The sequence below is a fragment of the Macaca nemestrina genome, chromosome 9 (genome assembly GCF_043159975.1).
Source record: "Macaca nemestrina isolate mMacNem1 chromosome 9, mMacNem.hap1, whole genome shotgun sequence".
Taxonomy (NCBI): domain Eukaryota; kingdom Metazoa; phylum Chordata; class Mammalia; order Primates; family Cercopithecidae; genus Macaca; species Macaca nemestrina.
In genome coordinates, this window is record NC_092133.1 from 73,686,153 (window position 1) to 73,698,754 (window position 12,602).

The following is a 12,602-nucleotide window of genomic DNA, read 5'->3' on the forward strand; positions in this document are numbered from 1 at the left end:
AATAAACCTTTCTCGTTTTATGCCACTGTGGGGGTTGTCTGTTACTGCAGCAGAGCATGGCCTCACTTGACAGATATTGCCCTCTTCGATGCAGAACAATTCTGCTCTGCTCTGACCTACAGTCAGACTTTCACACTAAACCAAGGTGGGCATTCACCAAACAAAAGAGTCTCCAGGTAACACAATCTACACTCTGTGAATGGAAAGTTATGGCATCTTTTGATGGTGGAGCATTTTCCTTGAGGTCTTACCCCTTATGCCATGACACTCATCAACATACTTTTTCTAAACAAAATGGTGGAGACCTCAAGAAGAATTCTGGGGAAAGAGTGTCTGGCACAAAAGAAATATGCTCTGGGAAGTGCATGAAAAATGTAAGTGTCAAAACTGGGGACACAGGAAACAGTAGGATTAATTTGGACATAAGATGCCTTCAAGAAGAAAGTGAAATCCCCTAAACTTTCATGCAGGTTTCTCTACAAGGAAAGACAGGGCTACTCCCCTAAGAACCTGATTGGAATGTGGCTCTGAGTGCCAAAGCTGAGGCTGAGACCCCAGGCACACTCGAAGAAGGAAGAGGGAGCTTCTGTGGCTCTCAGTGCTCTGCTTCTCTGGGTCAAACCCTTCTTGCCATACAGTAGTGGGAGCCTGAGCAGGCCAGCCCACTCCTGCCCTCCTTTCAGCCCACTCCCTGGGCCAGGATGCACACAGGTATGTGTTCCCCTGCCTCACTTCTTCCTTCTTACCTGCCAGCACCACCACACTTGAGAACAGCAGACACATTGAACTAAATATGATATGATGTAACTCTAGCCTAGGAATTACAGAAAAAAAAACCCAAGCACATTTCTGAAACATTCAAGAATCCTGTGTTGAATGTGAAATAAACCAGCCACAAAGAATCTTTATAACACACCAAGGCAGGCACTCATGGCCTGTCCTGAACAAATACAAATCTTTTATCCCTGGAACCCACGTCATTGTCCGCCTCCAGGAATCTGTGCTGTTGAGCTGACAGTTCCTCCACTACAATGTTCTGCTCGTGCAAGACTCTGTCCTCAGTGGTTCATCTCCCTCATTCACGTCCCCCATCAAAATGTGTCTGACTTGCGTCCTATTCTTTCAGGGCCTTTCTAAGAAAATTCCAAATGCATGTCTCTAACAGCTTAATATTTTGCCTTCCATAGGCAAGATGTTTATATTTAATCTAACAACTTCTGAGAATGATATATGTTTAGTATAAAGATATGCATTACTCAGAGTGGAAATTTTCAGTATGCAATAGATCATAATGGACAGAAGGCTCTTTGTGGAATCCCTGGCTTCACCCTACATGCCATTCTATAATATATACCATATGTGCCAAATAAATCTCCTAAACACAGCTCCAAAAATAACGCATCAGTATCCATTCTCAAGTAAGTGACTTCTGTCATACCCAGAGGAGAAAGCATCAGATTAGATAACTCTGCTTAGTGGTAACATTCTCTAAAGAGGAAAGCACTTTTCCCACTGACAGAAGCATGGCTCCAAGAAGCCCAAGTCCTGAGGATATTGTCAGTAAAACCACACACACAGGTCACAGCTTGTTATTAATCAATTAATTCTCAGCTCGCTTTGTCCCAAGTCATCCAGCAGACAGAATAAGAAGAGATTTACAAGCTGTGTGCATTTAAATTAATATTTTTAAATGGCATGAATGTGCAATTAATACTTTCGAAGAACATGTCCACACCAGATCAGGCAGTGTTGTTGGTTTTCTTTCCCCTGTCCATATGAGTCTATTTTTAATTCCTTTCTTAGGGGAATACAACAGTCCTAAATTTGTTTTGTTTTGTGTTTTTCTTCTGATACTCAAAATAACCACGTTCTTTCTGCTTCAGTAAATCATTACTGTAACTTGAAAGGGTTCCTAGAAAGTTCTAGTTCCATTCAGTTTTTAGCAGGAAAAGCAACCTAAACATGCCAAGAACTAGAAGCTTCATCCACAAGGGAGTATGTTTCAGGATGATACCAACTGCATTAATCAGGATAGATAAGGTTATGCTGCAGTAACAACTAAAACCTAAAATTTCAAAGTCATAACACTTAAACACTTACTTCTCACTCAGGAAAAGTCACTTTGGGTCTGGTGACTCTCCAACACAGCTTCTTTTAAAGAGATGACTCAGGGATTCAAGCTGATTGTATCTTGTGGTCTGCGATCTCAATGCATGGCCTCTGCAATCACCATGAAAGGCCAAAGGAGAGCATGGAGAAGCAGGCAGAAGTATTTTACTAACTTGGACTAGGAGAGACACATATTATTTCTGTGCACAGTCCACTCAACAACAAGGGGCCTTGGAAGCATGGGAGAGTCCACAAGTATCTGACGGTTATTAAATATCTCTTTACACTAGTTACCACATAGTGATTTTAAGAGACTTCATGATGTCGTTACTCCATTTAGAAACTCTTGGATTCCAGCCCTTGAAGACCATGCTCCAACTTCATCATCAAATCACCCGAAGAGACAAGAGGATACAGAACACTGAGCAGCTCACAAGGTGTGTGCTACAGATGTGTTTATCAGAACTCAAAAGTTCCCTCTCTTTTCTCTGTCCTATGACTATTCCAGGAGTGCCAGGCAGAACTACTTCTTATGCTCTGCGAAGGAAAGAGTGGACCAGAGGTGGGTCACTTTGACCTTTTGGTAAGAGCCCTTCTCCTTAGGAACAGAATGAAAATTGTCAATGAGGGGAAAGGAGTGAGGACTGGCCAAGAGTAGCCATGCTGGGAAGCTTTCATGGCAAATTTTCCTCTACCTGTGAGCTGGCAGATAAACCAGGTCATTGTTCCCAATCACTGGAAGGAGGACCGACTGTTTTAAAAAAAATACCCATGCTAGAGCCTAAATACTCTATGCTAGAGCCTGGGCATTGACATATTAGCAAGCATCCCCGGGCAATCCGATGCACAGTCATATTTTGCAGTCATTGCCCTAGAGGAATATCCAAGGTCCCCACCAACACTAGGATTTCACAATTTATGAACATTTTGAAAGAATTTACCCCTGAAGATTGACTTATTCAGCATTTAAATGAGAACTGAGACCATGTAATTGATTGGGACCAAACCAAGATCAGAATTCATAACCTCACAGCTGTTCGTCATGTCGACTATTTCTATTTTAACACACTGCATCCTCTCTCTAAAAAAGGGGATGTGGCCTTGACATTCCCATAGATTGCTGGATGCATACTTCCTCATCACCTCCCAGTAGGGACACAGGCATTCTATTAGCTTAGCAGAATACAGGGCTCGCATCCACATCTGATGGTAGGCAAAGGAGCTGAAACTGGTCTCCATGTTGAGGACAGACTGGTACATTAAAGCAGCAATAGGTCCCCTCATTTGGGCACCAAGACTCTCAGGAGTTGAATCTTTCCTTTAGTGACAAGTAGAACTCCATGGAAGAATATTTATAGGCATAGAAAAGTGAGTTTGAGGTGAGGGACAAATTCTAAAGAGCAAAGCCTTTGCCAGTTGTAAGCTGTGCCCCTTCTATCCACGCCAGCTTGGGAACCCAGTTGAGAGTCTAGAGGAGCAGGACTTAGCTTTGGATCTGTGAGATTTCCTCTGTCCCCATCCCAACTGTGCTCAGGTCCACCACTTTACAGGAGTATAATTTTATGGCAAGAGGTTCACCACATACCTATTGAGCTGCAAGAGGAGTGATATCAATGTGCGTATAGGTAGGGAGAGCAAGGAGTGCTAATTTAGTAACTGAAGATAAGTTACACTGTATATGAGATGTATTTATATGTGTTTTCTACTTCTCTCTCCTGCCTCCTGTATCACTATAAACCTTAGCAGTCAAGTTCCATGTCAGGCTTGTTGGATCTTTCTCCTGCCATAGAGGGAGGGACCTGGGAGATGGGGAGGGGTTCAGGGATAGGAGTGTTCCAGAGTTTGAACTGGGTGTAAATATATAGAGCCATCCACTGGCCAAGACTGTCATAGGTAAATCCTGCCTGGAGGCATTTTCTAGAGAGAACATTCTGTGAGCTTCTAAATGATCCTGAGGTCGGTATTCAGATGTTGATCTACCAGATCCAATTTGGGAAAAAGAAGAGGGTAAGAAGTAATATCTTCTGTGGGGATTCTGGTGGTAGGGATGGGCACAGAAGCAAAAGAGTGTTTCCTTCTTCTCCAGAACATCTTGCTTCATCACAAGCCACTGCAGGCTACTGGAGTAGAGGGAGAGCAGAGAGCATGGCACCAACTGGACACTGTGCCCACTCTCCAGACCTGTCCATGCCACCCACAGTAGTGGAGTGGCCACTCCAGGGTCAGGTAGATATGGCTTCCTTCCCAGCTCTGCCAATTCCCAGCTGAAAACATTCTTAAACTTTTCCAGTGTCCTGTAAAATGGAAAAACCAGACCTGTTCCATTGTATCCTAGTGAGTATTACATGATATCATGCCATTAAAGTACCCAGTACCAAGCCTGGCACATCATAAACATCCAAGAGCCTAGGTCTTAGCTTTTTCTCCTAGCATGACACCTCTCCCACCAGCTCACTATACCACTGTGAGATGATAAAAGCGCACAAGCCCTGTCAATGCTAAAATACTTATGAAACTATCGAGATTTTTTAAATTTTCATCCTGAATGTCTACTTTTTGTTTCTTTTGTATAGAAACAGGGTCTCACTATGCTGCCCAGACTGGACTCAAACTCCCGTGATCCTCCTACCTTAGCCTCCAGAGTAGCTTGGTGCTACTATGACCAGCTTGGGTAAGAGTTTTTTTGTCACATTCTCAGCATTCCTAGATGTATGCATCAGGAGTTCAATTCATGCTTCTTCCTGCCTACAAGTGGGTTTTTTTGGTAGTTGGAAAGCCAGGCTATGGTGGAGGCAACAGAAGGAATACAGGAGGCCCCATTCCAGACCTCCAAGTTATCTGGGTTGTGATACTACAATTTTAAGAGTATCAAGGAAGGAGCTGGAGAGAGGAACTTCTGAACACTCAGTATAGCTCTAGAGACTCTGTGTGTGTGTATGTGTGTGTGTATGTGTGTGCATGCGCGCGCGTGCGTGTGCGTGTGTGTGTGTGTCAGAGAGAGAGAGAGAGAGAGAGAGAGAGAGAGAGAGAGAGAGAGATTGATTTTTTATTTCGAACTGACTAGGTGCCACCCTTTCATTACCATGCTGATTTAAACTGTCAAGACTGCAGCCTGGCCTGACCACTGAGGAGCAAAGACAATAGGAAAACAGAAGGTGACTCAGGATGCAAATGCCTCATTGTTACATCACAATAAACGGATTCACCCTTTTGCTAAATGTCAAGTTAATATTCTCTTGGCACTAGCTGTGCCTCTCCCCTCCTTCCCTGCTACAGTGAGTTCAGGCTCCCGGAAGTCTGCCCTTCACCAGCTACCCAGGCTCAGCACTGGGAGTTGAGGAGAGCAGGTGTGACTGGCAGAGTAAATGCAAACACAACCAGTCCAACCACAGAGGGGAATCAGCCTTTGCATGTAGTGATATCCCGGGACAGCCTCAAGCTCTGACTTTGGGGGAGCTCTGGGCTTTGGGCTACAGCTTGGGCAGCTGATTAAGCCAGGGGATGGCACTAACAGATGTTCTCCGTGTACTTACTCACAAGCCAAGAACAGGTAGGCAAAGAGGGAGGATGACCTTCAAGGCCAGTTACCAACAGAACACGCTCCAAATGCATTTCCCATGGATGCCCACTGGCCCATCCCCACTCCTTCCACCACCAAGTCCCTATCCATATTAACTTCTCATGATCGCTCCTTTCTGCCTTATCTCTGCATTGTCACTGATGGTGTTGTTGCTGGGGGGCTTTGCTGTGCTTGCCTCTGTTGCCCCAACAGGTCTCCTTGTCTCCACACCATTCTCCATAGTATCTGCAGAGTCTCCCCAGTTAGATGATCTAGCCAGGTCACTCCTTAACTTAGAATCCTTCTGTAGCTCCCTCTGGCTTTTAATGTAAAGCCAAACCCTTACCAAGCCACCGAGGAATGAGTTTGACCCCATTCCTCTGAACTCACATGGTCCTTTGAGTTTACCCTTTGCCCAACCCTTATTATCCAGGATGGGGGTTGACTGCTTTGGTGTCTTCTCGCCCATTCCTAAGAACAGGAACTATGCCTCTTACCTCTGCACGCCCAGTGCCTTACATGGAGTCTGGAACAGGAAATGTGCTCAGTAGTGATTGGAAGCCATTCATTCCTTACTCAGACCTCTCTACAAATTGTCCTTGAGTCTAACCCACAACCTCCCTCACTGCAAAAATCCTTCAGTTTGCTCATGACAGGACTGTCTTCCTCATCTCATCTGTTTTCTCTGTCCTAATCACTCTTTGGAGCTTAGCTTAGGTTCCCCGACAAGTCTCACCACCATGAAGCCTCTACACTGTTCTGTCTTCTCTAACTGCATCCCCCATGTGGAAATTCATAACGGAAGGCTTTGTAATAGTTATACCTCTGGACCTCATCTGCAAGGATGGTTCATAACAGATTTGTCATAAATTTTAAAATATGATGCAATATAAATAAAGCTCATAACACAGAGCCTCGCACACAGTAGGTGCTGAAAATAGATTTGTCTGATGATGAGGACAAGGGTGGTGGTAGTGGTGGTGACAGTGATGATGATGGTGATATCTCTCTGTTTTATATTGCAAGACCCAGAATGTCAATTCCCTCTTTGAGGAAAAGGGCCACTGCTTATAGTGGTCTTGACAAACTTTAAAACGTATGGCCCAATGCTGTACTTCTGGTGGAAGCTTTACTGATCATATTAATGCTATTGATAATATTTTCATGTTATTGGTATTAATCATGTTACCAGGGAAAGAGCATTGGATTCAAAGTCAAATGTGGACTTTCATTCCTGTTTTTCCAGTCTGGGCCTCAGTTTCCTTAGCTATAAATAAGTGAGTTTTCCAGAATGATCTGTAGTCTTTTCTAGCAATGACAATTGTGTGGTTATCAGTGAGACTAGTCCACACCAAAGTGAGCCTACACTCCATCCATATGGGTCATCCCTTCCCAGCATACCCGGGTCCCAAAATGCAAGCACACCAATGGGGAAATGGCAGAAATTGGGACTTATGTCATCCAAACAACAGAATGCCAGTCCTCACTTCAACACATAAATGTTTTGTTTTAAAGTCTACTCCAGCAGCACTACAATTGGCATTCCCTCTCCCAGCAGTGGGTTAGCAGCAGATGTTGCAGCAAAATGATCCAGACTGGAGGTGCTTATTAACCCTTCCGCATGGCGTACCCATTTTTGCTTCTGGGCCCACACTTTCACACATAAGACAAGTTCACCTGCCATCCCTGTCATCGAGAGCATCACCACCTTCTTGTCTAGACAAGCTTGAATCCCAAGCAGAAGAAGAGACTGAGCATCATATCTTTGTTGTTGTTGTTGTTGTTTGAGATGGAGTCTTGCTCTGTCACATCCAGGCTGGAATGCTGTGGTGCGATCTTAGCTCACTGCAACCTCTGCCTCCTAGGTTCAAGCAATTCTCCTACCTCAGCCTCCTGCATAGCTGGGATTACAGGTGCCCACCATCATGTCCTGCTAATGTTTTATATTTTTAGTAGAGACGGGGTTTCACCATATTAGCCAGGCTGGTCTCGAACTCCAGACCTCAGGTGATCTGCCCGCCTCAGCCTCCCAAAGTGATAGGATTACAGGCGTGAGCCACTGTGCCTGGCCAGCATCAAATCTTGTCAAGTATCAACCACATCCTCCTATAAGGTGAGAAACCAGACCCCACTGTAAGGTAGGACTGTCCACAATGGTGTAAAGAGCCATCTGGGAAATAAATAATAAATAGCCCACTGCAAAAAAAGAAAAAGTTTCAAGACAGACAAACCTGGCTTCTCTATATATAGTGTGTGCCATCTTAGGTAAGCCACTTAAATGCTCTCTCAGTTTCTTCTACTATAAAGTGGGGATTCTCGTCTCAACACAACCCCAGGAAATAGGCATTGAGTATATTGACATTCATGAAGCACACAAATAGGCACTCTGAAGAGGTCAGCCCCTCCCTTTCTAGCCTGAGGACCTTGTGGGAGTGCACATAGCATGACCTCAAGGTAAAGTGGGACTCTGCTCCACTGTTTATGACATAACTGGGTTTTCTTGCACATTTTTAAATATCTCTCTGTGTCTCATTTTCTTCATCTAAAACTATTCATATCCCCAAGGATTGTTGTGAGAATTAAACAAAACAGTGCATGCAAAACAGTACTTGGCACACAGTAAGCACTCAGTAGATATGTAATTGTCATCACCCATGTTATCATCATCATTTAATGATGCTGAAGAACAAGTAAGTGCTTATCACTTCCTTTAAATCTTGGCACCAACCACACTAAAATCTCAGGCAGTCAGGTCATACTGCAAGGCAGAGGGCCAGTACTGTTAAGTCCCAACAAGGCCACAGGACCAGTTATCCATTCGCAGATCATCCTTGGAAAATGTTTGAAACGTCATCCACTCTGATGTCAGCAGGTGTATGCTCAGGCAGTGCTAGTGTGACATCCTATAAAAGTCAGAAAAAAAAATGCCTCAAAGAAGATAAACTGAGCCAAGAACACAGGTGTAGCTTAACTAAAATGTTTGTCTACTCAGACACCGTAGCCCCTGTCCATGGTCCTGAAAGAGACAAGTGGACATAGACTGACGGTGGCCATGACTTTTCTTTTTCCCTTTTGCAAATAGTTGAAGACCTTTTCTGATGCAAATGGTATCAACAAAAGATAACAGAAGAAAACACATATGGGAGGTCATGACTTCTGAGACATTTCCAAGGAGAAAACAGAAAGACTCTTTGGCATCAAGTTCAAATAAACAAAATTATTGAGAATAAATATATATCCATATTTTTTGTTTTTGTTTTTGATTTTTAAGATGGAGTCTTGCACCATCGCCCAGGCTGGAGTGCAGTAGCAGGATCTTGGCTCATCGCAAGCTCCACCTCCCATGTTCATGCCATTCTCCTGCCTCAGCCTCCAGAGTAGCTGGGACTACAGGCGCCAATCACCACGCCTGGCTAATTTTTTATATTTTTAGTTGAGACGGGGTTTCACCATGTTATCCAGAATGGTCTCAATCTCTAGACCTCGTGATCCCCCCACCTCGGCCTCCCAAAGTGCTGGGATTACAGGCGTGAGCCACCGCGCCCGGCCAATATATATCTATATTTTTAGTAATTGGGCTTCCCCACCTCTTATGCCCCTGACTCTAAAATCATCAAAAAACCCTTCATGATGCATACCAGAAATAACACAAATCACTTGTGTGATCTTTGGCTACTGCTATGGTCTGGATGTTTTGTCCCCTCAAAATTCCTATGTTGAAATCCTGTCATCCAATGTGATATTAGGAGGCAAACCCTTTGGAAGGTAACTAGGTCATGAGAAGGATCTCTCATGAATGCGACTAGTGTCTTTAAAAAAGAGACTTCAGAGGGCCCTCTTGTTTCTTCTGCCATGTGAGGACACAGCCAGAGGACTGCCATCTATGAACCAGAAAGTAGGCCATCACCAGGCATGGCATCAGTTAGCACCTTGATCTTGGACTGCCCAGTTTTCAGAACTGTAAAAAATGTTTTTGCTTCAACCACACAGTCTAGGTATTTTCGTTATAGCAGCTCAAATGAACTAAAATACCTCCCCTCTGTCGGTTTGGATAATAAGAAATTGAACATGAGTCTCCTATCCTGAAATGAATTTAATTCTTCTATTCTCTCATTTATTGCGAAGATTTGGCAGAAAATATTTAGTAGGAGCAAGGCTCTGAGATTTCAATCCTAACCTCTGATTCCAATCCTAAATCCGTCACTAATCAGGATAAGACCTTGGGCAAATTGCTTCACCTCTTTGTCCCTCAGTTTATTCATCTATAAAAATGATAATAAAAATAATACTTAGTTCATAAAGTTATTATAAAAATTAAATAGGATAATGCACCTGAATAGCTTAGAAAGTGCTTGCCACATTGTACAACCCCAGTAAGGATAAATGTTATTATTAATATTATGATTAGTTTTGTTATTATTATTGTTGTTCTGAATTAGACGTAACCACATATTGGTTTGCACAGGTGCCCTTTCTTTGTACTGTTTCTAATATCTAACCCCTTCTGTCCCCTACCTGAGAAAACTGGACATATCACGTAAGAGCTGAGGAAAGTTTGTTCACTCACCCACCCACCCACTGAGTTTACCACAAAAAGAATTCAGAAATTTCTTAAAATGGGAGACAGTAAAAACATAATGGCCACAATTCCCACAAAAGCTTCAGAGAGCTTACATACCCCCAGTCCACATCACAACAGAGCCACTCTCCACTCCCTTACCCAGCCATGCTTGGGGCCAGCCCTACTCACTTCCTCATCATTCTGTCAGCTTTTAGAGGAGCCCACGGGGCTCACACAAGCTGTGCAGATCACCAAGGTCACTATCTCCATTGCCTTGCTCCTTGAAAGAATGTTCAATATTAGCTCAGTGTTCCCAGCCCACAGCCTAAAGCCTCCAGGAGTCAGGATGAAATACAAACAATGGCAATGACCCCTCCTTATCTGGAACTCACAGTAGTTTCATAAATACTGCTATGCACCTTGGTTCCTTCAATCCTCTTAACATCCCTCCAAAGCAGGCAGTTAGTGACCTCCCCATTATACAGAAAGGTAGCTGAGGCCCAGAGAGTGACATGACTTGCTAAAAGTCACACAGCTATCAGTGAATGGCAAAATCAGAACAGCCCAGGTTGGCTCTCCAGGCAGCAAGCTTTAGTGGGAAAAGCAGCCAGGGAGAACTCTACTTGAATCTTACCACTTACTACCTATATGACCTCAGTAAAGTCACTTAACCTATGAGGACTCAGTTTCCTCACATGTAAAATGAAAATACTATTTTCCATTCAGGATGCTGGAGCATGCAATAATGTGAGAGAGCACTGAACCAAGTGTTTGGCACAGAGATGGGATTAAATAGGAGGGTGCTATTGTTATTATTACTATTGTTAGGGGAGCCCCATTCCCTCTCCAATGTACAGAGCCACATGGAATCTAAACTAGGGAGGCCGTAAAACACATGGAGTTTGGCTCCAACCAAACTCCAGTGCCTTTCTCCCCACCCCCCATTTACCTGCCAATCACATGCCTGAACAGCAGAGAGCTCAATCATCACATGTGGCTTATCTAGAGAACTTTTAAATCCCACACTGGCCTGGCTCACCCCAGCTGGCATACTCTCAGGCCTCTGACATTGGCAGCAGGTCTGAGCATGAGGAATACAATATCTAATCTGAGCAATAACTTTCTTATCCTTATATTTAATTTATACAAAAGTGCTTTATGATATATGGCATCATGGCAACAATGGGTCAGTGAAACATACAAATTTCCATTAAACATAGCCATTTCCATAAAGAACCATTCCTGTCTTGACTAGGTAGAGCCAGTATGGATGAAATGATGCTGAAGAGGAAGGCAGTGAAGGGTATTTTATAAATATCGATATTCAAATACCACTTAAGTCCTCATATTTACTTAATAAATATGACAATGGGCCAGGCACAGTGGCTCACACCTGTAATCCCAGAACTTTGGAAGGCCAAGGCAGGAAGATCACTTGAGCCCAGGAGTTCAAGACAAGCATGGGCCTATCTCTATAAAATCTTTAAAAAAAAAAATCAGCTGGGTGTGGTGGCGCATGCTTGTGGTCCCAGCTACTTGGGAGGCTGAGATGCGAAGATCCCTTGAGTCCAGGAGGTTGAGGCTGCAGGGAGCTATGATTGCACCTCTATACTCCAGCCTGGGCAACACAGCCAGAATTCGTCTCTAATATATGTATATATACAAAATAGGTAACCTGTCCCGTGTCCCAAATTGCCCTGGGGAGCACTACAAAGCCTTAAAGAAATAAATTGGGGATTATCTGCTTGTTTGATTACCCAAGCTGCTACTTCCTTTTTGTCTATAATTAAGGCCATGCACATAGATGGGATCCACTCAAGTCTACAAATATTGACAGCACTAGATACACATTTTGAGGTCCTGAAAATGCAATGAGGAACAAGTTACAGTCCCTGTTGTTAGGAGGGCACAGCCCATTGTGAGAGACAGATTACAGAGCATTTACAGTACGACAGGCTGAGTACTCAGGGGTAAGGAAACATAGAGGAGGAACACGTTTCCTGACTTTGGGGCCCAAAGCTGAGACCTAAACGGTGCACAGGAGTTGGCTGGGGGATAAGAGGGAAAAGAAGAAGAGAGATTTGCTCTGAGTTAAGGAAACACTTGAGCAAAAACCCATTTGTAAACAGAGCTTGGGGACCTCAGTGCTGCCACTGAGTGACAATTCATAAATGCAGCAACTCTCAGCCACCCACCCAACATTATTCTGTGCTTGATCAAGAGCTGAAGCAGCCTCCAGCTGCTGCCACCTTCTGCCAGCAGTGTTAGTTCCAGGAGGGCTGTTCTGCCCAGGGATCATTGATGATCCATTGTCCCCTGCACACACAGCCCAGAAACCCCACCTCCCCACCTGCTGCTGTTACCCTAGTTGAC

General features: G+C 43.9%; 1 protein-coding gene across 20 annotated transcripts in view; it reads right to left on the reverse strand.

The window, feature by feature from the left end:
- The window catches only part of LOC105465975 (potassium calcium-activated channel subfamily M alpha 1), a 763,404-nt gene that overhangs the window by 448,714 nt on the left and 302,088 nt on the right, over positions 1-12,602 (reverse strand). The window lies entirely within an intron of this gene.